This window comes from Typopeltis vanoorti, chromosome 14 (assembly GCF_054136105.1).
Source record: "Typopeltis vanoorti isolate ZY-2024b chromosome 14, IOZ_Tvanoo_1.0, whole genome shotgun sequence".
Taxonomy (NCBI): Eukaryota; Metazoa; Arthropoda; class Arachnida; order Uropygi; family Thelyphonidae; genus Typopeltis; species Typopeltis vanoorti.
The window spans coordinates 25561109-25585811 of NC_143562.1; the positions used below are offsets into that span (position 1 = coordinate 25561109).

At 36.4% G+C, this 24703-nt stretch overlaps 1 long non-coding RNA gene across 1 annotated transcript; it reads left to right on the top strand.

Annotated features, from left to right (window-relative positions):
• Window positions 1-823: 823 nt before the first annotated feature.
• On the top strand, window positions 824-24629 carry LOC150099316 (uncharacterized). The gene is made up of 3 exons (XR_016549342.1): window positions 824-936; window positions 8473-8577; window positions 24519-24629. It is a non-coding gene; the product is annotated as an uncharacterized LOC150099316 (long non-coding RNA).
• The last annotated feature ends 74 nt before the right edge of the window (window positions 24630-24703 follow it).

Below are 24703 nucleotides of genomic sequence, written 5' to 3' on the forward strand. Positions count from 1 at the left end.
TGAAAATCAGCGAAATATAAATTAATAAAACATCTCTTTGATAAAATTGCGTGGTGTTGTTAATACCGTGAAAATAAGTCATGAATAATGGTCAACACCTAAGCTTATCTGTTAGATTAAATTAAGCAATAGCGATCCAAGAACAGAAACCTGCTGCACTCCACTAGTCAAGCCCTTTCTTTGGACTCTACTCCTGAATATGCTACTCTCTGATATCTCTCCATCAACCACCTTCATATCCATCTTACAACCTTATATTCATCCCCATGTGCTGCAGTTTATTGATTAGAATTCCATGCGGTATCCTGTCAAAGGCCTTTGCAAAGTCCAGCAGTATCACTTAAACCCATTGTCTTTTATCCAGCTCTGCTGTCACTGTATTATAAAACCTGGTAGTTACTGAAGCATGATCTACCCTTCACAAAACCACGCTGCCCCCGTACAGTATCCCATTTCCATTTGTCCATTCCGTATTTTGCTCTTGACCAATTTCTCCAATACAACAACGACTTGATATGCTGATCGGTTGGTAATTTGCTACATCAGTCATGGAGCCTCCTTTCAATACGACGATTTAATAATTACTGTATTAATAATGAGAACTATAAATGCTGTTTTAAAGTTTGCTTTGTAATATTTCTAACAATTTCTTATTTGCCTGCGCAAAGCTTTCTTAGCTTTTTTTTAAATGTTAGGTTCTCTGCAGACTTTAATACGTATTTGTAATTCTTATTTTTGTCGCATGATGGCGTTTATAAAACGCGGGAATTTGCGAAGCTGTTGTTAAATCATATGCTTTCCATAAGTGTTTGGTTGCTGTTGTTTTGTTGTGTCGTAAAATTTTTGACAAAAAATTTCGGAATTCACAGTTACGTAATATTCACAGATTTTCATATATTGTATATTTTTCAGTGGCGGAAAAATCTCGGAAATAAAGTGAGTAATCACTTATTAAGTTTTGAAAATGAATTAGAAAAGTTATCGGTAGCATAGGAGACGAGATTAGTTCAGTCCACCGGCATTACCTAATAAACATTGTTGAATGGAATAAGAAGGGGAGTGAACGCACCCTTTTTTTGTGTTTTTAAATTTAAATGAAATTTATTTACAATAATAATGAAGGTATATTTTCATATTTAGCGTAACGTTTTTGGCGAAAAAATATTTAAATATATAATAGGATTAGATGGCATATCGGCTCGTGTTAAGAGAATGAGCAAGGAAATTATCAGCTCCTCTGACTATGCTGTTGAAGCCAGTGGAATGGAAAGAGGACAGAATAGTCCCATTGCATAAAGGAGGCTCTAAGACAAGTAGTGAATTAAAGGCAAATCGTCATCTCAGGAATGATGATTAAGGTATTGGAGAAATTAGTGAAAGACGTAATTCAGGACTGGGTGGCTAGTACTTTAACCATATTACCTTAGTACCTTAAGTTTAAGGTGCTAGTTGTTTTGCCAAGTAAAAACTACTTATTATTATTGGTGGAACTGACCTGCAGGAAACTGATGAGGCAGGGATTTGGATGTGATTGTGGACAGAGCGTGAGGTTTAGAGTGCATGTTGCTAAGGTAACCAAAATGGCACAGTAGATGGTTGTTGAAGAACACTAAGCAGGGATAGAGAGGTTGTTCTTTTATATAAGATTTTAACAAGGCTACAAATTTACTAGTATGCACAGTTCTGGATTCCCCGATTCTTTCTGTGGTGATGAAATTGTGAAGAGGATCCAGAGGTGAGTTTAAAAAATTGTGGAATGCTTCCTATGAGAATAGATTGATGGTCTGCAGGCTTCAAAAATTAGCTGATAGACGAAAAACGAGGAGACATGATAGAAGTATTTAAGTTATTAAAGGGATTTTATAGGATTGACACTGAGCAGACATGGCAAGAAGGGAGAGAACAAGGGATCACCAGTGGAAGTTGTGTGAGAGAGTGTAGTTAGCAAGGGTATTAAAACTAGGTTTTTTGCTTAGAGGGTGGTGAATGGGTTGCCAGAGGTGATTGTGGATGCTTCACCAGAATGAGTTTAAGGAGAAGTATTATAGGTATTATGTAAATTAGTGCTTCCCAAACTTTTGGATGTAAAGGCCCCCTTGGAAAAATTAAAATATTTCACAGCTCCATTGAAAAAAAAAATTGTAATATACACATATATTATTATAATATTTGTTGTATTTATATTTCAATACAAAACATACACAGCGAATATTGCAAAAATCAAATGCAAATATTACATTTTTAGCATCTTACATACACATTTGACATTGCACACTTAGTCTTAAAACATTTTAAATTTGTTTTTATTATTTCATGGCTCCCCTCAACAAAACTAACGGCCCCAGTTTGGGAAGTGCTGGTGTAAATGATGGCCAGTGTGTGAATAAATGGATCTCCCATGATGAGGCTTCTGACTCTGTGGAGATACCAGTATAATAATATGTGTAAAGTTATTGAGCATTTTGTGAATCATATGTTATTGATATTGAAGGCAGTTTTTCATATTTATATTTAGGTTGATTATAATTCATAATATTTTTAATAGTCATTCAAAAAGTTTAAAAAAACCAATCCACAATAAATGAGTTGAATGTGTTGCCTGAGATTACTGGCAGTGTTTTGTCATTGAATCACTTTAAGGAGAAGTATGATAGATATTGCTGAATAATGTTAGTATGGGTGTCCTCTGAAGATTATTGCATTTCATGGAGATGATGAACAGTAACAACAATAATGATGGTGTTTAATACTGCTGAATGTAGCTACTTGTGTGTATGGGGGGGGGTCTCCTTTTTTACTTATCAGGGAGATGCATATGAAGGAGAAAGTCCATGATGGCTGGAGCTAATCACCCAACTGTTAATGCTACATCACTCTCTGCAGTGACAGATCAGTATATATCAGTGACAATATTGTTTTTTTTTGGGGGTGGGCATTTTAATGATTGATTTAGTTGTAACAAATATTCAAGACATTCTTCTTGTAATGAGTCTGTTGATGGCATGGAGACTAAGGAAGAATACCATTGGTAGATAATAATAGAAAAAAATCTAGACAGTGGATTCTACATTAGGAAAATGTTGCATGTACAGCTCTTTCTCATGTAATATGGAGGGATGAGGAGAGAATGGAAGACCACAGAGATGGAGGAGGGGGGAGAAGACACAGAGAGAGAAAGATGTTAAATTGTATAGGAATATATAGGAATTGGATATTAAATTGATTTCATTCCATTGCTGGCTAGTATGCATGTAAAATGCTGGGATGAAAAATTCAAGACCCTGAGGGGAAACACACTTCCACATATAGCTTAGTAACTCACCTTTGGGTGGAAAACCTTTATTAATTGAAATCGAATTTCCTGTAATATCTCAACATAGTTTCAGTTTACCATGAACTCTGGCTATTTAATTTCCCAAGGAAAAATCTACAAACATGGGGGGAAGGGGGAGACCACTACAGTACATCTGCTTTCTTTTCTCTCATCTAACTGCTTTAGCTCTCAGACTATAAACTTATTATTTAATTTGACAAGGAAAATTCTACAAACATTGTGGGGGGGGGGGCAACCACAGGATATCTGCTTTCTTTTTTCCCAGCAAACTACTTAGTGAAGACCTTTGAAGAGAAAAGTTTAAACTCTATCATCCATAGATCTGCTTCTTTTTCTGTGCTATGGAGATGATGTGTTCTCCATTTTGACTGACACTGTGAATACTTTTCTAATACATCTAAACAATATCCTAGGATCTGAAGAACTTTAGTCATATCAATAACATGCTTCATTTCCAAACACCTGGATTCGAATCCCAACTGGAATGCAAAGAATCTTTATAGGACATTTCAAATGAAGCAGACTTAGCCAGCCTCATATAGCAGACTTTTTCTCATCTTGCAAAACAAACCAGCCAGAAGAAGATATTGCAGTTAAGATACATAATACACTCACCTCATAGCCTTAGTTAAATCAAAGAAAGCAGTTTGCTCTTCTTTGATAAGATGTCAACCTGATGGATCTTTAGCATTCACTTTCCATTGAAATCCTATACACACAGGTATATATCCACAGCAGTCACACAGTCACTGCCCCTCCTAACAGTATGGCATTATATAATCATTGATGAACAGGACAATATTTGTTTTCTTAGATAATAATTCTCTAACTACCAAACTTGCCACATATACATTACATTCTTAGCCAGTGGCTGCAATCCACACTACAATGGCTACAAGTACCTCCTCCTTCCATCAGTAAATCAGGCTACAGTAACTCCATCACAGTCTCATAATGCATCTGAAAAGTTGGTGTGCGTGGGGGGGGGGGGGAACTGGTAAAGACTTGCAGTCCGTACCTTGGATACATTTCACAGGATACACTTGAAAAAAAGCCAACTTGCTTCACTGAAGTAAATACAAGCATGCAAGACTTTTCTTAGAATCTGCCTCTAAATCTGAACCTCATCAAATTTGGGTGCATAAAACTGCCTTACATCTGGTAGATGCTCATCCCCAGATTATCAGCCCAATAGCTTAAAGCATCCAATCAAGTTCTCTAGGCAATACATTTTAAAACTTTAGGCTTACCTTTACTTCTCTACAATGCTCTTACTTACCCAGATAGTGCCTGCATGTATGTATCTTTACTCATCTATTGTTTCTCAATGTTGCCAATTTAATAACTTTTGTGAAATAAAGGAAATAGTAATCAAATTACATCTTCCTGACAATATCAATATGAGCCTTGATAAATACGATTGTTATCGAATCCTAATATGTTCAGCCAAAGGACATTGTGACTACAAAGGTGGTTATTTCGACTCGTTACCTCTGCAAATTTGGATGCATTAGCTTTTAGGACTTAGTTGGCAGGTGTTAAACTGTTTTCAGAATCGCAGTGATTTTAATGATTATTCATCTTCCATGTTAGCAGTATGATCATAATGTATGCCACTGATGAATTGGTGTGAGTAAACAAATAATGACATTGCTGTATAAATAACTTGTCAGACAATTCATGCCTACCCAATATCTGTTCTGGATGCCAATTCTTTCACTTTTGCAAATGCTGTTATATCCAGAAGAAGAAAAATAATCCATGAAGAAAATCACTAGTACAAGATTAAGAAATAAACAATGATTAAATCATCAGCTATAGTTGTTAGAAAAAAAAATTAAAAATAAAACTGTTTATTAGTTACACATAAACGTCATTAATAATCACCAGATGGAAAAATGCATTTTAAAATTCATTTCATTGTAGTTGATTTTTCAAATACTCTGATGTCAGTTACATCAGATTTTCTGCTCACTATAGCATTTGGAGATGATGGGAGATTGAAATTAGTTAAATAATTAATAATAACTTGCATGATAATTTTTCTTTATCATAAAATTTTTGTTCTAGTATCAAGTATCTTTGGTATGAATTTTAAACCAAACAGGCAGAAGAGACATCTGAAAGACTCAGCAGTGATAATATGATAATATGTGAGCTACACACACATGAAGCAGCATGGTCTAAAATACATTAAGATCCTAACTGTATAATTTTAAAATGAGAGATATACAATCGATCCCTGGGTTACGGACGACCCTACTTACACCGTTCTGTACTTACGAACGGGCTCCCAATAAGGATAATTAATACTTAAATAATTAAATTAATAATTTGGGAACTAGTTTCTTTTGTACATGTAAACAAACCTGCACCTTGCTGCATTATTAAAGCAGTTCTTCCTGTTATTTGGAAGTCAAATTTAAGGGCCTGGGTTACACTTGCCATGTTTGATGATTGGTTCTTGAACTGTTTTTATTCCTGCTGTGGAACATTATTGTTTCTAAAAAAATTCCCTTTAAAATTCTGCTTGTTCTGGACAATGCCCCTGGACATCCAACATCTTCAGATGACTTTAACCTAAATAAAGGTTGTATTTTTACCATCCAACACTACATTGTTACTACAGCCAATGGACCAGGGAGACATTTCTGCATTTAAGGCTTATTACTTACACCGTACATTCCTACAAGCATTCATTGCTACGGAAGATGATAAGGGAATGTGGAACAAACTGTACCGTCAATTCTGTGATAATTTTCTTGACTTCACAGAAGACATCGCCGAAGTCAGAAAAGCTGTGGTGGATAGTGGCAATGCACTGCAATTGGACATCAATGAAAATGATGTCATTGACTTACTGGAGTCCCATTCACAATAAACCAATGAAGACCTTATGGAGTTAGAGAAGCAGCTGATAGAAACACAAGAATCAGAAGATCCAGAGCCAAGAAAGTTTACGACAAAAGAATTAGCTGAAGCCTTTTGTCTCATTGAAGAAGGATTTGCTAAGCCTGAGGAGCAAGATCCTAACTTTCAGCGGTTTACCGTGCAATTAGTGAGAACATCAACTGCTACAAGGCCATTTATAATGAAAAAAAAAAAAAATGCTGTGCAAACAACCCTTGATACCTTTTTCAAGAAACAGACTTCACTGGTAATCTCCCCTCCTCCAGAAACAGAATCAAATCCTGATTCTTCAGCACCATCTCCATCATCATCTTCCGATTAATGTTAGCTTACTGTCTTGCCTCAGAAATGCCCCTTCCAGTAAGCAAGACATTGATGCAACCTTTAATATTCTTTTTTGAAATTTTTCCTATCTAAACGTTTTGTATGAGTTTGTTTTTATATTTACTGTGTTTGTTTTAATTAAAAGAAAAAGCACAATAGTTTCTGTAACGTATTATTACAGTACAGGGGTATTATTATTACAGTATTATGCTGTAATATTATTGCTACATATGAGCCATTATAGTAGTATTATTATTATTGCATATGCGCTGTTCATCAGGGATCCGGGTTACATACAAATCCAACTTAAAGACGTTCTCAGGAACGTATCTTGTTCGTAACCCGGGAACTGCCTATATTATTAATTCTTAAACTATTGGACATGACAGGATGTATAAAGAACTATTTCCCATAAGAGGGATGACTTCGGTTTATCATTTCTGTTCAGCTTTAGCGGACAAAACAAGTCTTCCCAACTTTGTATGAATTTTCTAGAAAAGAGAGAACCACTTTTGTGAAGGATCTTAGTCTTATTCCAGAGGACTATATTTGGTGGAGATGGCTTGTTTTGTAAATCCATCATGTTCTGACTCATGGAATTAACATAATGATGTTTATCATAAAAAAAAAAAACACCTGTAGATCTACCAGTTTGGCTAAAGTGTGATAACTCACAATAGTAAGGAATTTGATAAACACCAAGGTGTGCTAAAGGCAAATGCTTTTCTTTTGCAGAACCTTAAAAGGCAGAAATCCTGTCACGTTGGCTGTTCTCTTAGAAATGCCTTTAACATAAGGAATGTTAATACAACGAATTCTCTATAGTTGTTAATGACCTTTTGATATAAGGCTCAATGAAGCCATTATTCAAGAAGGTGGTTTTTATATAATTTATTTCTTGTAGTAGCAATGCTCTACTAAAAAAAGGGCCTGATGTACAAGAGTCTTAATGGTGCCAGATTTTTCAGTACTTTCTTTCAGGGTTACAGAGTGGTTAGCATACCTGCTCTCAGACTAATAGGCTGCGGGTTCAAGTCCTGCCTTGGACATGGATGGTTGTGATTGTCTTTGGGTGGATGACATATAGACCTTAGGTGTCTTTATATCATTGCCTGGTGTGAGACCACCATCCCGCTTATTGGAGGCCTGAAGTGTCTTGAAAAACTTTCATGTTTGGTCTCTACAGCAGGGTTTCCAGACATGTAAAAAAAAATAAATGAAAAATACCAAAAAAAATAAAAAATATATAAAAATTGATATAAAAAAATCCTTAGCCCACCCACGATACAAAATATACTATAGGTTTACAAAATAACCTTCCGTGGGTGCAGGCAACATTACAAAAAACAAACAAAAAAACAGTAGTCTATGTGAGGCCGTATCTAGACATTCTTCCTTAGCCTCTTTCTATCCACCTCCCCTTATAAACCTCCCCTTTAACTTTCCAGTTCTTCCTGTCTTTAGCCAGTGTCCAGTATTTCATTTAAAATGTTTGTAGATTTTTCAGTAGGATAGTGATGCAAAAGAGCATAAAGATAAAGTCCACTGTGAGTTTTCTTTTTAAAAACAGAAAACTGTAGGATAAATACAACTGATGAAGAAGTATAAGGTCTAAAATAGCAAAAATAGTTAATTGACTCCCTCAGTTTTGTAAGTTAGAAAAGGAGCAAATAAATTGTTATGCTTGCTGTAGAAATAATAGATTCTACTAAATGTTTACCAAATCACAGTAGAAATATGAGAAATAATAGATTTTACTAAATGTTTACCAAATCACAGTAGAAATATGAGAAAGATTTTATACTTTTGCCTTTTGTTTCTTGGTTGAAGATTCAGATAATATTAGAAATTAAGCATTAAAATATTTTGTACAACCACTTTAATAATAATAATATCATTATTAGAGGCCTCCCGGAAGTCAGGGACTCATCCAGGGGGACTGCACTCACACCAGCTGTTGTGCTTTTTCTTGAATTCATTCACATTACTTCTGCTCACTATCTCAAAAGGTAAGCAATTCCAATTATGCTTCCCTCTATAAAAGAAAAATCTAGCTCTTATCCCTTTTTATAATTGCATTCATTTTTGGCTTACAAGGATGCCCTCTCTTCCTTCTATAAAATGAAAAATTTTAATGCTGTGTGACCTATTCAAATGTTCATGGGTCTCTATCATAGTATCTCTCTTTTTCCTCTGCCAGTATCTTCTCCACTCTATCTGCATCACCTCAAAAACTAGGAAACCAGATCTATGCACAGTAGTCCAGGTGATGCCATATACAGACATTTTTTCTTAGCCTTTTTCTATCCACTTATATCCAGCAGTGGCAATCTTTGTTTCTCTTTCCTTCTCTTGATATACACTCAATACTTAATTTTGTCTGTCAGCCAGTCTGCTAATATGGCTAGCCAATCTCCATTTATGTACATTACTACATAATATCCTTCTACTCTAATAATCTCTCTAATTCTATCCCTTTATGGTATGTGCACATTAATAATAATAATAATATTTTTATTATTACCCCCAAGACCTCAAGGAGTCAAAGACTCATCTGGGAGGTCTTTCTATCACACACACATCTCATCATACCGTGTCTTAAACACATTCAAACTCCTTGCAGACACCACACTCTCAGGCAAGGTATTCCAATCATTCACAACTCTGCACGAAAAAAACCTGCCTCTCACTCCCCTACTCACACCCTCTTTATACAGTTTTCAGGGATGACTTCTGGTTCTCTCCTGATCTCCCACTATTCTCTGTAGAACTTCTCCACCATTGATCCTTTCATATTTAGAGGTTTAATTAGGACATCATGTTGGAGGCTTAATGGATTTTTTACAACACTCAGAAAGGATTAAAACAGAATTTAATACTTCCTATATTTCGTCCTAGTCACTAGGACATCTACGGGGATTACAAAAACAACTAATGTAACATTAACACAAATATCATACAATATTAAGCCCAACCACGTGGGTGACACTAAAGTCCTATCTAGGTGGTGCGCCCTCTAAGGGCGGTTGTAGGTGGCCTGGAATGTAAGGTGGGACACTCTGGTGATGAGTGTTTCCCAAATCTTCGGAAGCTTAAAGCAACCGTATTTATTAAGATTTGGTTGATTTCTGAGAGCTGCTGCTTCTAAGAATAGTTTCTCTTTCTTGAATTTGCTGTGGTGGAGCATGGTGGTTTTCTTCCATGATACCCTGTGGGTTGTGTCCAAGACATGGTCAGCCAAGCCTGAATGACCATAGCTGTGTTTACAGATGTAAGACTTGTGTTCCTCTAGGCAGATGGATGCTGATCTGCCTGTCTGTCCAAAGTATGCCAGCTTACAGGAACAGGGTACTTTGTAAACTCAAGGCGAAGAGAGAGGAGGGAGCTGATCTTTCGTAGAACGGATAAGGGTAGCAAGTTTGCGGTGGGGCTTATATGCTGTGTGTAGGTTGCACTTTTTTAGAATCTTGGCTATTTTTTCGGATGTGCCACGGATGTAGGGTATGGTGATGGCATTTTTAAAATCTTGTTGACGAGAAGAATGGGGGAGGAACTGATTATTTTTTTGATACTGTGATCGCTGTAGCCATAGGAGAGGAAAGTGCTGTGTATGTGGTTAAGCTCAGTAGTGAGGGCGGTTCGAACAAAGATTGTGGGTTCTCTTGGTAAGAGTTTTAATAATGTCATATTGTTGAGAGGGGTGGTGGTGGGAGAGTTTGTGAATGTATCTGCCTGTGTGTGTGGGTTTTCTGTATAAAGTGAAGGCAAGTGTATCATTAGACAGGTGTGTAACTAAGGTGTCTAGGAAGGGTAAACAATTGTTCTTTTCCTTTTCCATAGTAAACTGGATTCTTGGATGTAGGTTATTGAGATGACTGAGGAAGGAGTCTAACGTGTCTGGGCCATGAGGCCAAATAGAGAACACATCATCTGCATATCTTAGCCAGATAGAAGGTTTGAGTGGGGCTGAGTCTATGGCTCGTTTTTCGAAATCTTCCATATAGAAATTGGCAAGAGGAGGTGAGAGGGGGGAACTCATGGCGGTTCCCTCTATCTGCTTGTAGATTTTGTTCTTCCAAGAAAAATACCCAGAGTTAATGGCAAGGAAAAGAGACCATTGATCCTATAACAACCCCTTACCAACTTGTAGGTCTCTATCATATCTCTCCCTCTTCCTCCTGTCCACCAGACTCTTCAAATTACATCTTCTCAACCTTTCCTCATACTCGACATTCCAGAGATCAGAAACTACCTTAGTCAGTCGCCTTTGGACCCTTTCCAACATTTCTTCATCCTTCTGAAAACCTGGTGACCAAATTGGGCAAAATAGTCCATGTGTGGCCTAATCAAAGCCTTATACAATGGAACAAGAATCTCCCTACTTCTACATGTCAGTGTCCTCTGCATCATTCCCAGAAGCCTTTGTATTGTCTTCACAATTTTGGTGATGTGCCCCCTTAATTTTAGATCCTTATCCAATATCACCCCCAGATCTCTTATTTCCTCTACCTCCAACAATATATTCTCACCAAGCATAATTTCTGTATCCCATCTTTGTTTTCCAAATTTTAAAACCTTACATTTTAAAACCAACATTGAACTCGCATCCCCATTTCCGTGCCCAATCACTCAATTTATTCAAGTCTTCTTGTAAGGCCACAACATCTTCACTACTCTTTATGGTTCATCCCAACTTTGCATCATCTGCAAACAACTGAATATCTCCATCCAAATCTTCGCCAATATCATCAATATACAAGTTAAACAGTAATGGCCCTAAAACAGACCCCTGAGGCATTCCACTAGTGACTTTTCTTTTCCTGGATATTGCACCCCCATACACAACTTGTTGATACCTATCATATAGCCAGTCTCCAATCCAATATACTAATCTAATATCCAACCCCATCTGCTCTAGTTTGACTGTCAACTTATCATTAGGTACTCTATCAAAAGCCTTTGTGAAATCCAACTATATTACTGTGTATCCTTCTCCTCTGTCCAAGGAAGCAGTCACTTTATTGTAATAAGTAAGTAGATTACTAAAACATGACCTCCCTTTAGCAAATCCGTGCTGTCCATCAAAGATAATACCATTGTTGTCAACCCAACTCTGGATCCTAGTTCTCACAAGCTTCTCCAACAACTTAACCACAACACCTGACACACAGATAGGCCTATAGTTTGATGCTTGAGTTCAATCACCTCCTTTATGAAGTGGCACAATCTTGCCTTCCTTCCACTCCTTAGGAACTTGACCAAGTGCAAGACTCGTATTAAAAAAATATGTCAAGGCAGGTGTCAACTCCCTGGCACATTCCTTCAGAATACACAGTGATATATTATCAAGTCCCACAGCCTTATTTACATCTAGTTTACTCAACTCCCCAAACACCTCTTGCTCACTTACAGTCAGTCTCTCCTCCCCATCATCAGTTGCTGTCAATCTCTCCATGAAGTCACATTCACAAGATTGAAAGATCTTTATGAACTGCTCATTTAGTATCTCCATCACACATTCTGCAACAGCTGTCTTTATACCATTTTCTCCAATCAGTGTCATCCTTCCATAATCATTCTTTCTTTTGCTGGCTACATATCGAAAGAACTCCCTAGGATTCTTTTTGGCTTCATTAGCCAAATCCTAGTAGCTAAAGAGAGGTACTCTCACCAATCAAGTCACCCTCCTTGTTTGGTCTTTGTAGACCTCATAAAATTGGTTATTTCCACTTCACTTATGCTGCCTCCACAATGCCCTTTTTCTCTGTATTGCATGCTTAATCTCTTTATTCATCCATCTCACACCTACCTTATTTAACCTTCTCACCCTTGGAATACATTTAGACATTGCATCTACTAGATAGTTTTTGAAAATCCCCACGCTGCATTGATCTCTTTTCCAGCTGACTCCTCATTACACACTACACCCGCAAACTGTCTCCTGAGCTCTTCATAATCACCCCCCCCTTTGTAGTTCCACATATACCCTTTTCTCACAAGGGTCCTCACACTGCTGGCAACTACCCAGGTAATCACCTCATGGTCACTCTCACCAATTGGCAGATGATTTGACACCTCATTTATAATTACATCTTCTGATGAGATGACCAAATCCAAGACCCTTAATCCTCGTTTGCCCTCTGTTACATACTGTCTGAAGTAGTTATCCCTCAAAAACTCAAGAAACTCATTTTTTTTACTTCAAGTTGCTATCTCATCATTCCAGTCTATATTAAAATAATTAAAATCACCCATAGTGATCACCCTTTTCTTATTTGCTTGGCTAATTTGACTATACATTTCACTATCACCACCATCCACATTACCTGGTCTATAACAACATCCCACCAAGTATTTGATTCCATTTACCTCTATTTCACACCATACTGCCTCAAAACCACTGGCACTATTTCCATCTTGCATCTCTACTTTGTATGGACATAACTCTTTCTCTATCATCAATAGCACTCCCCCTCCCTTTTTACCCCTTCTATCTTCACGAAACACATCACACCCTTTAATCTCTATTCCTGTCAGGAGGTCATCCTCTTCCAACCATGTCTCACTTATTCTGACAATCTTTGGGTGAACAGACGCAATTAGTGCACCCATTTCATCTGCCTTATTTCTTATATTTCTAGCATTTGTATACAAACACAACAGCTCATTTCTGGATCTACAGCTGGTTCCACTGATAGCGCTCACTCGATGTGATCTCTCCATGCTCGACTGGGGCCATTTCCCTTTCTGCTTCTTCATTTTAGAACGCTTTTCAGTTCCAACTGTTTCCTCTTGATCCCTGGTCATCCTATTCCTTTCTTGCCTACACATGCTCTCACGTCCTCTTGGAGCATCCACCTTTCTCATGCTGTGTACCCCTCTCCACCCTGAGCCTCCCCATTTCCGTGCTACTCCTGCACACCCATTCTCTCATTTTCTATACATATACCACTCACTTCCCCATTCATATCCACCGCTTCAATCTCTCCTGTCTTACTCTCCTGCTCTTCCACTTCACTTCCCTCTCGATCTGATTCATTCTCTCTATTCACTTCTCTACCTTCCAGCAGCAGTCTCTCCAAGCAACTCACACCATAACCACTCAAATGCAATGCATTGCTCCCATACAGCTCACTTCGTCCCTCAAATTCATTCCACACATTAACAAACTGTACTCCCATCTCCTCACACATTTCAGCCAGCATATCATTCATAATCATTGCTCTCTGCCTCATTTCACTACAGTCATACCTAGGCAACACACTGATTACCCTTCCTGTCACACTATTCTCTTTTATCCTTCCAAGCAGCCTCCTGATATCCATTCTGACACACTCTTTGTCCTGTCTCAAATCGTTTCTACCAATTAATACTATTAACTCTTTTGCTCACTCCCGCCTCATATCCAATACCTCAATTACTCTACTCATTTTACTGCCTGGAAAACATACCTTGTGCATTCTATCTTCTAGCACAGTGCTTCCTAAACTTCTGGATGTCAGGGCCCCGTTTGCAAAAATTAAAATATTTCACGGCCCCCCTCGAAAAAAAATTGTAACAGAGAGATATATTATTATAATATTTATTATATTTATATTCAATACAAAACATACACAGCGAATATTGCAAAAATCAAATGCATATATTACATTTTTTGCCTCTTACCGTTTGGTTCTGAAGACGATGCGGGCTGTTCTGGTAAAATATGAAATACTGTCCTTTTTTTTGAGTCTGTTTCTGCTTCTTCTGATTGTTCGTGGGATTTTTTTTTATTTTTTATCAGCCACTTATCCATCTCAGGATTAAATTTTTTAACGCAGAATAAATCAAATAATATCACCACTTACCGATACTGGCACACCACAGACTGATAACATGAAATTAGTGAATATTACCTGAATAAGGGAATCCCTGGACCAGGAACATTTTTCTCTTTTGTGACTTTTCTCCCTTTACGATAATTAAGCCTAACGCGAAACAGGACAGCAAAGGCAGGTTATTAAGATGTACATACGATTGGTGCGGTATTAACAAAAGATCGCGCAACCGAAAGATAAAAGCATAGCTGACAATTGAGTTGAAATGCTAACTCTCTTCAACCGAATTCCATATGTGAAACTGCCATAACATTCATTATATATATATATATTACTTAGTTTTAACACTTTTACAAATTTTAACACGTTCGGTTGAATTTTATTGCTGCCTTGGGAAATCAAACTCACACACATCTAATTAATAACAATAGTTTTTAGTTAGATACTGTGTTTGCCCATGCAATGTATGGTTTTGTTTCAGTCTATACAGCATAGTTTCTGTATGAGGGGATGTGTGATTCATTAATTAGTGTGTTTTTATCCCGGTTGTCTCTAATTGCACTATTTGTTGAGAAATATATTACACAGACTCCTCATACCTTATTCACTGGCATAATAAAAGTACTTGTTTTTATTGCCTCTGCAGTATAGTGGCTGTTAGGGAAGGTGTGTTGTTTACCACTCCAAGCGAGTTACTATCTCCCCACATGAACTTGTTTAAGCTTTTTTTCATGTGTGAAGTATATGCGAAACTTTTATTGGTAACAGAAAACTAGCTCAGATGACAGTGATAATATAAAACGAGTTTTGATATGTATATAAAGGCAATATCAACAGTCCCCTGATTACGAACATGTGATGAAAGGGACAGGAAGATTTGGAGCTTCCCTGGAGAGCATTCGAAGTAAATACAATTAACCACTGCTTTGAAATGAAACATATGAATAAGCAGTATTTACTAATATTCATTAAGCGCCGAAATACGCAGGAAGCAAAGTTTGTGAACCAACACCAGTGGTGAATTTTTCCATTAAAATATAAAAAATAACAAAAAAGAAATAATAAAAGTTAAATATGTTTCTTTTAAAATAAAAAAAAATCTACTTAGTCTTAAAACATTTTAAATTTGTTTTCATTATTTCACAGCCCGCCTCAACAAAACCTACGCCCCCAAGGGGGCTGTGGCCCACAGTTTGGGAAGCGTTGCTCTAGCACACCTTTAATAATGGAGTTGCCATACAACGCCACTCACTCATCTTTCATTAACTCTTTCATGCCATCATGATTTATTTTAATAGTTTTGACCTGAATTCTCTTAATTTCATTTCTTGCCTCATCCAGTCCAATTCAACTTCCGAATCTCGCGAGACATTCTCTCTATCATTCAATCTTTCTAACTCTCGACCCCCTCTTCTCACTTTCACTCCCATTCGTCCTTCTATGTTTCCATACTTTCGGTCCAACATACGTCCAACTTTCACTATCATTCTTCTCACTTTCACTCTCATTCATCTTTCTTTGTTTCCATACTTTCAGTCCAACATGTGTCCAACTTTCGCCATCATTCATTATTTTTTCGCTATCATTCATTCTTTCGATTTTTTTTCACTTTCGATTTCTGTGTCACGCCATTTCTAGTTTCATTCGTTCTCTTAATTTCGTTTCCTTCCAACACTCTCACCTCACTTTCGTCCCTTTTAACATCCGTTGCGGTTTTCAAATCGCTCTTTTTCTTTTTTACTGATTTTTTAACATTTTTTCGCCTCTTTTTCTCACCATCCTTCTCTTTCAAACGTGCATTCATTTTCCCCGTGACATTCTCACTACTATCACTTTCTATCATCGATTTCATATTTGCATTCATCAGTTCCTCGTTCAGGTCACACTTTGCACACACCCTTCTTCCATCTGCTGTAAACATCCACAAATCATTTATGTAATTGTAAGAATACATATAACAGACCTCACACTTAACGAAACAACTGAAATCTAAATTAGTCATGGAATTACAATGCCGATGCCTTTTTTTTTTTTTTTTTTCCCCTGCAGGTTATTAGGTCTAATAATAACGATTTTGTAATTAAGTTTAGGCAAGAAAAATCCCCCACACTAATAATACCGGTAGTGCACAACATTTAGAGCCGCTCTTACTCAAACAATTATGCATTATTCCTAGTATAACTTATCTCAATCAGGAGCTCTTCTTAGACACGTTCACAGCGCTTGGCTCACTAGTTGTGCATTATGCCAGTGTTTTTACCTATGGAAGTGAGACATGGGCAACCACTGAAGAACATGAAGGTGGTCCAAAGAGCCTTGAAAAGAATTCTCCACATAACAAAAAGGCAGTGCCGTAACGAGGGCGTGGTGAAAGAGGCACCCACCACGGGTGCAATTAGGTTTGGGTTGCAAAACATAAAAAATAAAAATAAATAGATATATATAAAAGTACGCTATTTTATATTGTATTTTTAAATTTCGGCAACATGCCACTTTAGACACACAAATTCTGCAACACACTGCAACTCATTTTGATGGAGTTAATAGTAAGTATTTAACATATTGCATTTAGTAAAATTTAACTTGTTACATTTAAATTTTTCAAAATTTTTGTCATTTTTGGGTTGGGGGGCACAAGTTAGACACTTGCCACAGGCATTTCATACTTCGTTACTGTGCTGCAAAAAGGGATAGAATTAGGGAGAGGGAGATTACTGGAGTAGAGGAGATTGTGAAGTAGTAATGTGTGTAAATGGAGATTGGCTAGCCATATTATTAAGTTAGCTTTCTTTTTAGGTATAGAGACAAATCTCCTGACATATAGACATTATACAGCCAAAATGTGCTTTCCTTGTGTGAATCTTCTGTTTTTCTTTATCATTCTTCTTGTTTTTCTTTCAAACTAATTTACTGAGGTAGATATAATCCTCCACAATTTAAATACAGTTCTCTGCTAATTTTAGCTCCATTTGATCTGAATTTTCATCCGTTTTGTAATCATGACTACTATAAAACATAATGTCATAATGTAGTCATATTAAACTTAAACCTTTTTTTTCCCCCTCTACTTTCTCTTTCAAGGTCATTTAACATTTTCTGAGCTTCTTTATTTTTTTGCTAATAGAACATTGTCATCTGCAAAATGTAAATGATTGAGATTTTTTCCACTGATGCCAATTTCACAATTTTCCCATGAGACATTCTTAAAAACTTCTAATATAGCAGAAAACAATTTGGGCAATATAGGATCTTGTTTCATTCCTCTCTCAGTGCCGAAACATAACGATTTCTTCCCAGGACTTTTATTCTTTGCTGACTTGGGAACTTTCCATAATACTTTTAGTATGATTGGTGGTTTTGTATCTTCCTCATCTAAATTTATTACAGGATCTGTATCTGTTTCCTTGCCTGTGTATAGGTCCTGTAGAAATTACTGCATATTTTCCATTCTTTTTTGCACTATTGTATTTCTATTCTTTGCTTATTTTTCAGTTTTGGAATCCATTTTTTCTTCCATGTAACACTGTTTCAACATTTTCAGACATTTTTTATTTTCTATTCTGTTTTGAACTGTTCTTAAATTATATAGTGTTTTTACTTTTTAACTAACTTTTACATTTCTACAAATTCTATATTCTCTGTGTTATTCCTCTGTCTACTTTTCCTTAATTCTTTCCTTATTTCAGATATTCATAAAGTGAATTTTTTTCTCTATATGTTTTCTTTGTTGATAATGATTTTCTTAAATTTTCAAGTAATTTCTATTATTGTTGAAGCTGTTTACTCTATCAGATAAGTGTGATTCGTTCTTCTTTTCTTCCATTATTTTCTCAAATTTTTCTTTATGATTTATTGTCTTCACCTTCTACTGTAGGGGTTTTTTCATTACTAATTTCAATCTCTCTTGATGTTTATCTTTGATCCTTGTTCTCACTAGTGTTTAACTATGATAGTTAAACTGGTTGACAACAGAAATATTAGATTTCTGTTGTCAACCAGTTATAATATATAATTATGTATAATCATCTAATATTTTATATTAGAAGGATATGTGTTAGTTCTGGGCACAATTTTTTTAACATAATAGGTGAGATACCATCAGGACCAGATGCCTTGTTTGTGTTTCTAAGGATTCTTTAGATTTCTTTCTGGCTAAAGACTGTGGGTGACATGGAGAAAGCCAGTCCAGATGTGTGCAGGAATTTGAAGAGAAGAGTGATGCCAGTAAGTGTGGTGAGATAACTACAGTACCATCCAGATGTGAGCATGGTGGGAAAACTGTCTGGCAAAAATTGCACCCAGTGGCCTTGCCAAGGGACCAGAAAGAGCAACTGCCATTTGGGTAGGAAGTAAGTTTGCAGCATTTGGCCCATTCAGTCTGATTTGGATTTGGTGATGATTCATTTACAGCCTGTTGCAAGCTGCAGTATAGGCAGAGTGATCAACTTGAGTTTTGTTCTTGAGCTATGCTATTCATGGTTATAGAGGATTTTTTCTTTTACTGCATTGGCACACTTTTTTGAGAACCAAGGCTTGGATAGTGGCTGAGAATTTGGAGTGGAATAAGGGATGAAAGCCTTCATTCCTGTGAGGATGGTTTCTGTTATTCAGTCTGATCGGGTGTTTGGATCAAAAGAACTGAAGCAGTAGTCAGACCTGAGACTGAGAAGCTGATCTTTAGGCTTAAATGGCAGCTCCCTCCTCTCTCTCTCTCTCTTAATATGGAGTATATAAAGTGCTCTGCCTACTGTGGGCAGAAAGGAAGATCAGCCAGCATGAAGTACATAAAAATATATCTGCAGTCATGACTGTGGTTAATCAAGCCTTGCAGACCATGCTTTAGATATGGCTCATAGAATCAGTTGGAAAAAGACCAACATGCTTCATTGCAGTAAATTCAGAAGAGAAAGACTATTTTTGGAATCTGCAGCTGCTCTCAGAAATCATTCTAATTGAAATATGGTTGCATTAAATTTCCCAAAATATGGGAAACACTAATACTTTGAGATCCCAGATGCCCACACAGGGCATCCCATCTAGTTAGGACTCTAGTCTTCATCCACATGTTTTGTGTGTGTGTATGTGTGTGTGTGTGTTACAAGTCTATTGTACTGATGTTTCAATGACTGAGATGAAATATTGGAAGAATTAAATAATATTTTAATTCTTTCTCAGTGCTATTTCATTCTATTAAGCCTCTAACATGAGATTGAGCCATATAAGTTGGTGAGAGGTTGTTGCCAAATTAATACAGAGAAGATTATTTTCCTCCAAATTAATGTGGAGGATATTTTATGCAGAGGGAGACAAGGATAGCAGAAGGATGCTATTCCTGAAAGCTGTATAAGGATGGTGTGAGCAGGAGAGCAAGGAGAAGGTTCTTTGTATGGAGAGTGATTGGTGAATGGGATGTATTGCCTGAAAGTGTAGAAACTTGAATGGGTTTAATTGGTTTGATGATCTTTTTGCATGAAAGTGTGTGTACTTCCCATGATGAGTCTTTTGACTAAATTCAGATCTCATGTTAATACTAATGCATTTCTCTAGGCTGAGTCATAGCATTATTATAAAATTGTAAGTTACTCAAAATGAACTTCCTTTAGTAAACTTATCCTACTCATATTGCAAAGTATAGATTCTCTGTCAGCTCATTTCTGTATGTAGGCCATCACCAACTTTTCATCTTATCAGTATTTCCAGAAACACTGATAGGTTGACAGTTCAATACATCAGTCTTTGAACTGCCTAGTGAAATCTTCCTGTGCTGAGACTCAAGTTGTACAGCTAGGCAAGTGCTCAGTGAATTTTGCTGAATACTATTCTTAGCATCTGTGGCTGATCCCTTAAGTACAAATAGCCAAATTCTTACTTACAGGTGAGAAAAGCTAAGGTGTTGGCAGTGTTGATTTTTTGCAGTTGAATTTATAACAAAGAAAATCAATAAGATTTAATTATTTTGTTGCTAATATTTTGCCAGTTTATAACCAACATCTTCATGGCACAAAGCATTCCTACTTTTAAACTTGTCTCACTATTAACTGATTGTTACTTTTGCTATGCAAACAATCAAACATGATGTTGAAGAAATTTGTTGCAATATCGTTTACAAATCTTAGTGTAGTCAGTAGTTAGTTAATAGTGGGAATGGTTTAAAATCGTGAACAACACAAAGAACTAAAGTTCTAATTTGGCACCATCTTTCCTGCACTTGTTGCCTAACTTACTATGGACAGACAGGAAGATCTGTTGATCTTCCTTGGGTAACCTTTTCTGAGCATGGTATCCAATAAGAAATACATTCACCACTATCTTTATTATTAGGACTGGCAGACTATGCTTTGGATATCCCTTCATATAGGATTAGGTGGGGGGGGGGAAGAAAGGAAAAAAAAAGCTGACCATTGGAGTCAGCAGCAGTTATGAAACATTCTCAAACCTTAACACCTATGGCTGTAGAAACTTTCTAGAAATTTGGAGACAGTCATTTTAAGATTGAAGCAACAGCTCTAATACACTGGTGTCAAAAGCTAATGATGAACTACATTTTTACCTGTATATGAAAAAATATTTGGGACTACTGCCAAATCTGGAATAAATTTATTGCCAGCATACTAATAAATTATATTACACAAAAATGAGTTATAAATTTCATACATATTAAATTGCAATACAATTTTGGCAAAAGTTACAAATTTCCTAAGAACATAGTTAGGGAATTAATGTACAGTGCTTACAAAAAGCTGTGCAGAGAGACATTTCAGTATAGAATGTGTCCACTCCAAACTGTGATGCAGCCCTCACAACACTGTACCATGCTTAGCACTAAGTGATTCAGAAGTTCTTGAGGCAACCTGGCCCACTCCTCCTTCAGAGCGAAGATAAGGCCTTGTTTGTTTTCAGGAAGGGAATTTTGAGCAACAATTGAATGAGTTTAAGGAGAGGTATTATGGGTATTGTTTGAGTAGTGGATATCCCACAATGATTCTTTCGACTCCATGGAGATACTTGTTTAATGATAATAATTACTGATTTGCCACCCATCAGGCTAATTTGGTAATGAAATGCATCATCAAATTAGCTTATTTGGTGTCAAATAAGTAATTATTGTCATATTTCATTTTCACAAGAAACTGATCCACAAGGTCTGTAATAACATTCCATCCTGTATTTCATCTTGTTAAACTACACCTCATACCAGATAGCTTTATACCATTGCTACACATAGAGCATTGTTACTAATATTTCATTCATGGCTTTCTACTCCTCCTACTCCTCTTTTATGGCATCTGTCCTTTTTTCCACTTAGTATATCTGTCTCTGAAAACCAAATTTCACTAATTCTTATGATCTGTGGCTACAATGTATTCATAAAGGCAACAAACTCAGTCCTTTTATTCCTAATATTCCTAGTGTTTTTGTACAGACATAATAAGTTACCTCTAGTCTTCTCTGAATACTCACCTATGGAACCTGCCTTGTTCAGTTGGGCAACTTGTAGATGTTTATTCTTATTTAGCACCTTACTAATGTAGATATCCTTACACACCTTCTAAATCTGAATCAGGTAAACACACATCCACCACACTGATACCCATTCATGTCATCAAAATTACATAACTTAGTCACACCCAAGTGTAGATACCATTCCTCTCATCATGATCTAGTTTCCCTTGACTCAGTGTTAAGTCTCATACCAATAAGTAATTTATCCAGACTCCTGATATTAAATGTATTCAACTGCAGGCCTCCATCTTATATAAATCCATTATTTCATCATGCTCACTCCACATATCCCAAAACTTTCTAATCACAGCTTGTGTATCAAATTGTTTGCCATTCAGTACTATCACATCATGGTAACAGAGTTACACTTTTTATTCTTATCTTTGCTCTGGGTTTTTCATCCTGAACAAGCAAATTGGCCCTCACAACACACACAATTAACAGACGTAATACACTGTCCTCTTAACCTGAGTTGCTTCAGCCGTAAATCCAAATTAACTAACTAATCAACCAACTCTTTGCTCTTGCTTCTTTCAGCAATCTTTTCATATCCTCTCTTGTAAAGTATTTAGCACTAGTTAAATCATTTGTGCCTATGACAACTGCCATCTCTTTTACTGTTCTGTTTTACTATGGCATGTAATCACCATACCATATAACATTCTTCTTTTTTATATTTATTCTTACCTGATTATCATAATTGAGTGGTATTTTACATACTTGGGTACTTTGCTAAACTAATTTTGTTTTTTTGTTTTTTATCCTTATCATTTTCTGATATACTGCGTTTTATGAGAAAATAATTAGGAAATTTTTAGAGTAAGGTGACTTTTTAAAGTTTCAGCAGGAGAAGATAACTATGGTAAATTTTTGATTTTTTTTCTTACATGCTATATTAATGATGTGTCTATTCATTTAATTTATTTAACAGAATTTTAATTACCATATTTGCTGGCGTATAAGACGCACCCCTTTTTTGTACATATTTTTTATAGAAAAAATCTTTATCACTGAATATTATAATGAACAGTATTTCAAATAAAAAGTAATAAGTAGGTCTACTTTCAACAAATACCTAATCTAACTAGGAAAGAGTACCCACCTTTTAATCGTCAAAACCCAGAAATTCATCTCCAGAGCTAAATGAAGAGACACTTGAAACCTCTTCTAAATCAGAATCTGAGTCCTCATACAACAAATTGTCCTCTGTACCATCCAGTGCATTGCTAATGCCACACTTCTTAAATGATTTAACCACTGTCAGTTTTCACAGCATCCCATGAAGCTTTGACCCACTCACAAACTTGCGAAATGCTAGAGCTCTTCCTTCCTGATGGCGTAACCTCAAAATCTGAAGACTGCATCCAGCTGTTCCACTTCCCCTTCATAAATCCCTTAAATGATTTATTAATACAGTCATCTAAAGGTTGAAGCTGACTAGTTAGACCTCCTGGAATTGCAGTTAACTGAGTTTTTAACATCTTTGTTCTGTGAGAACGAAACTGATCCCATATTAACAGGGCAGGCTTCTTCAACAGTCCTACAGGGCGCCTAGACCAAATTTTATCTATCCATAACTTTATTCCTCCTCCATCCATCCAGCCTTTTTGCATGAACATGTACAAACACTCTTTTAAGCAGTTTTTTCTTTGGGTAGCGTCTTCCTTTTAAAAATCAATAGTGGTGGCAATTTTATCCCATCTGCACAGCAGGATAAAACAACTGCGTAGTGAGTTTTTTCGTGCCCAGAAGGTTTAGCATTAACACTTTTTGTGCCCTTGGAATCTACAGTTTTATTTGAGGGCACATCAAAAGTCAGCGGAACCTTGTCCATGTTTCCTATTTGCACAAGTTCAAAATTTTCTTGTTTCCTTATGTTAATGACGAATCAATAAAATTCAATTTGTAGACACTGAAAGTCCCACTTTTCTGTGGTCTAAAATCCAAGTATTTAGTTCTGTCTCAAGTTCTGGCCATTTTGCGGTTCCACTTTGTAGATTACGTTTATTGTGAGTTGCTTTTTTTTTTAGATCCTCTTCCTGATTCCGTCAAGTTTTTATCATTTTTTCAGTTGGGGGTAGCCCAAAATGCCTCTCTGCAGTCCTGTTTCCATGTTCTTTAGCACATGCAATCACACGTAGCTTGTATGCAATATTGTAGCAATGCCTATGTTTTTCAGCCATAATTTGCCAAGAAATTTAGAGAAAATTTAATGGCAGAAATTTATCAATGGTATAAATTTCAAACGGTAGAAATTTACCATTTACAACAACTCCGACAACAATTGGAAAGTTTAAACGAACAGGAACACAGCTGTGATCATCGATGACAGCGCATGGGCATTGACTGAACTCTACGTAACTGGAATGCTCTCACACACCGCAAGGAAGCAAGAAAGAAATTGCGTAACTCGGTACAGAGAAAATTTCCAGAAATGAAAGTAATAAAAAACTGAATATCGGCGTATAAGACGCACCCTGTTTTTCAGACCTATTTTCAAAGAAAAAAGTGCGTCTTGTACGCCACCAAATACGGTATTTAAAACTACCATGGATACATGGATACATAGCATTCATTTTGTTAGATATTATATTATCACCCGCTTAAATCATTTTTATTTTTAAAACCAGAAAGAAAATGAAATTATATATCCCTCAAATATCATGGCATGGCAGACTTCCAATTCTCAGTATTGATTTCCAAATCTGTAAAGGAACAGTGTATAGACTAGCCACAGGTGGAACGGACAACAATATTCTGGTTAGTATAAATTAAATTATGTATTGTAAATTATTGCAATTAAGTCTGCATAAAA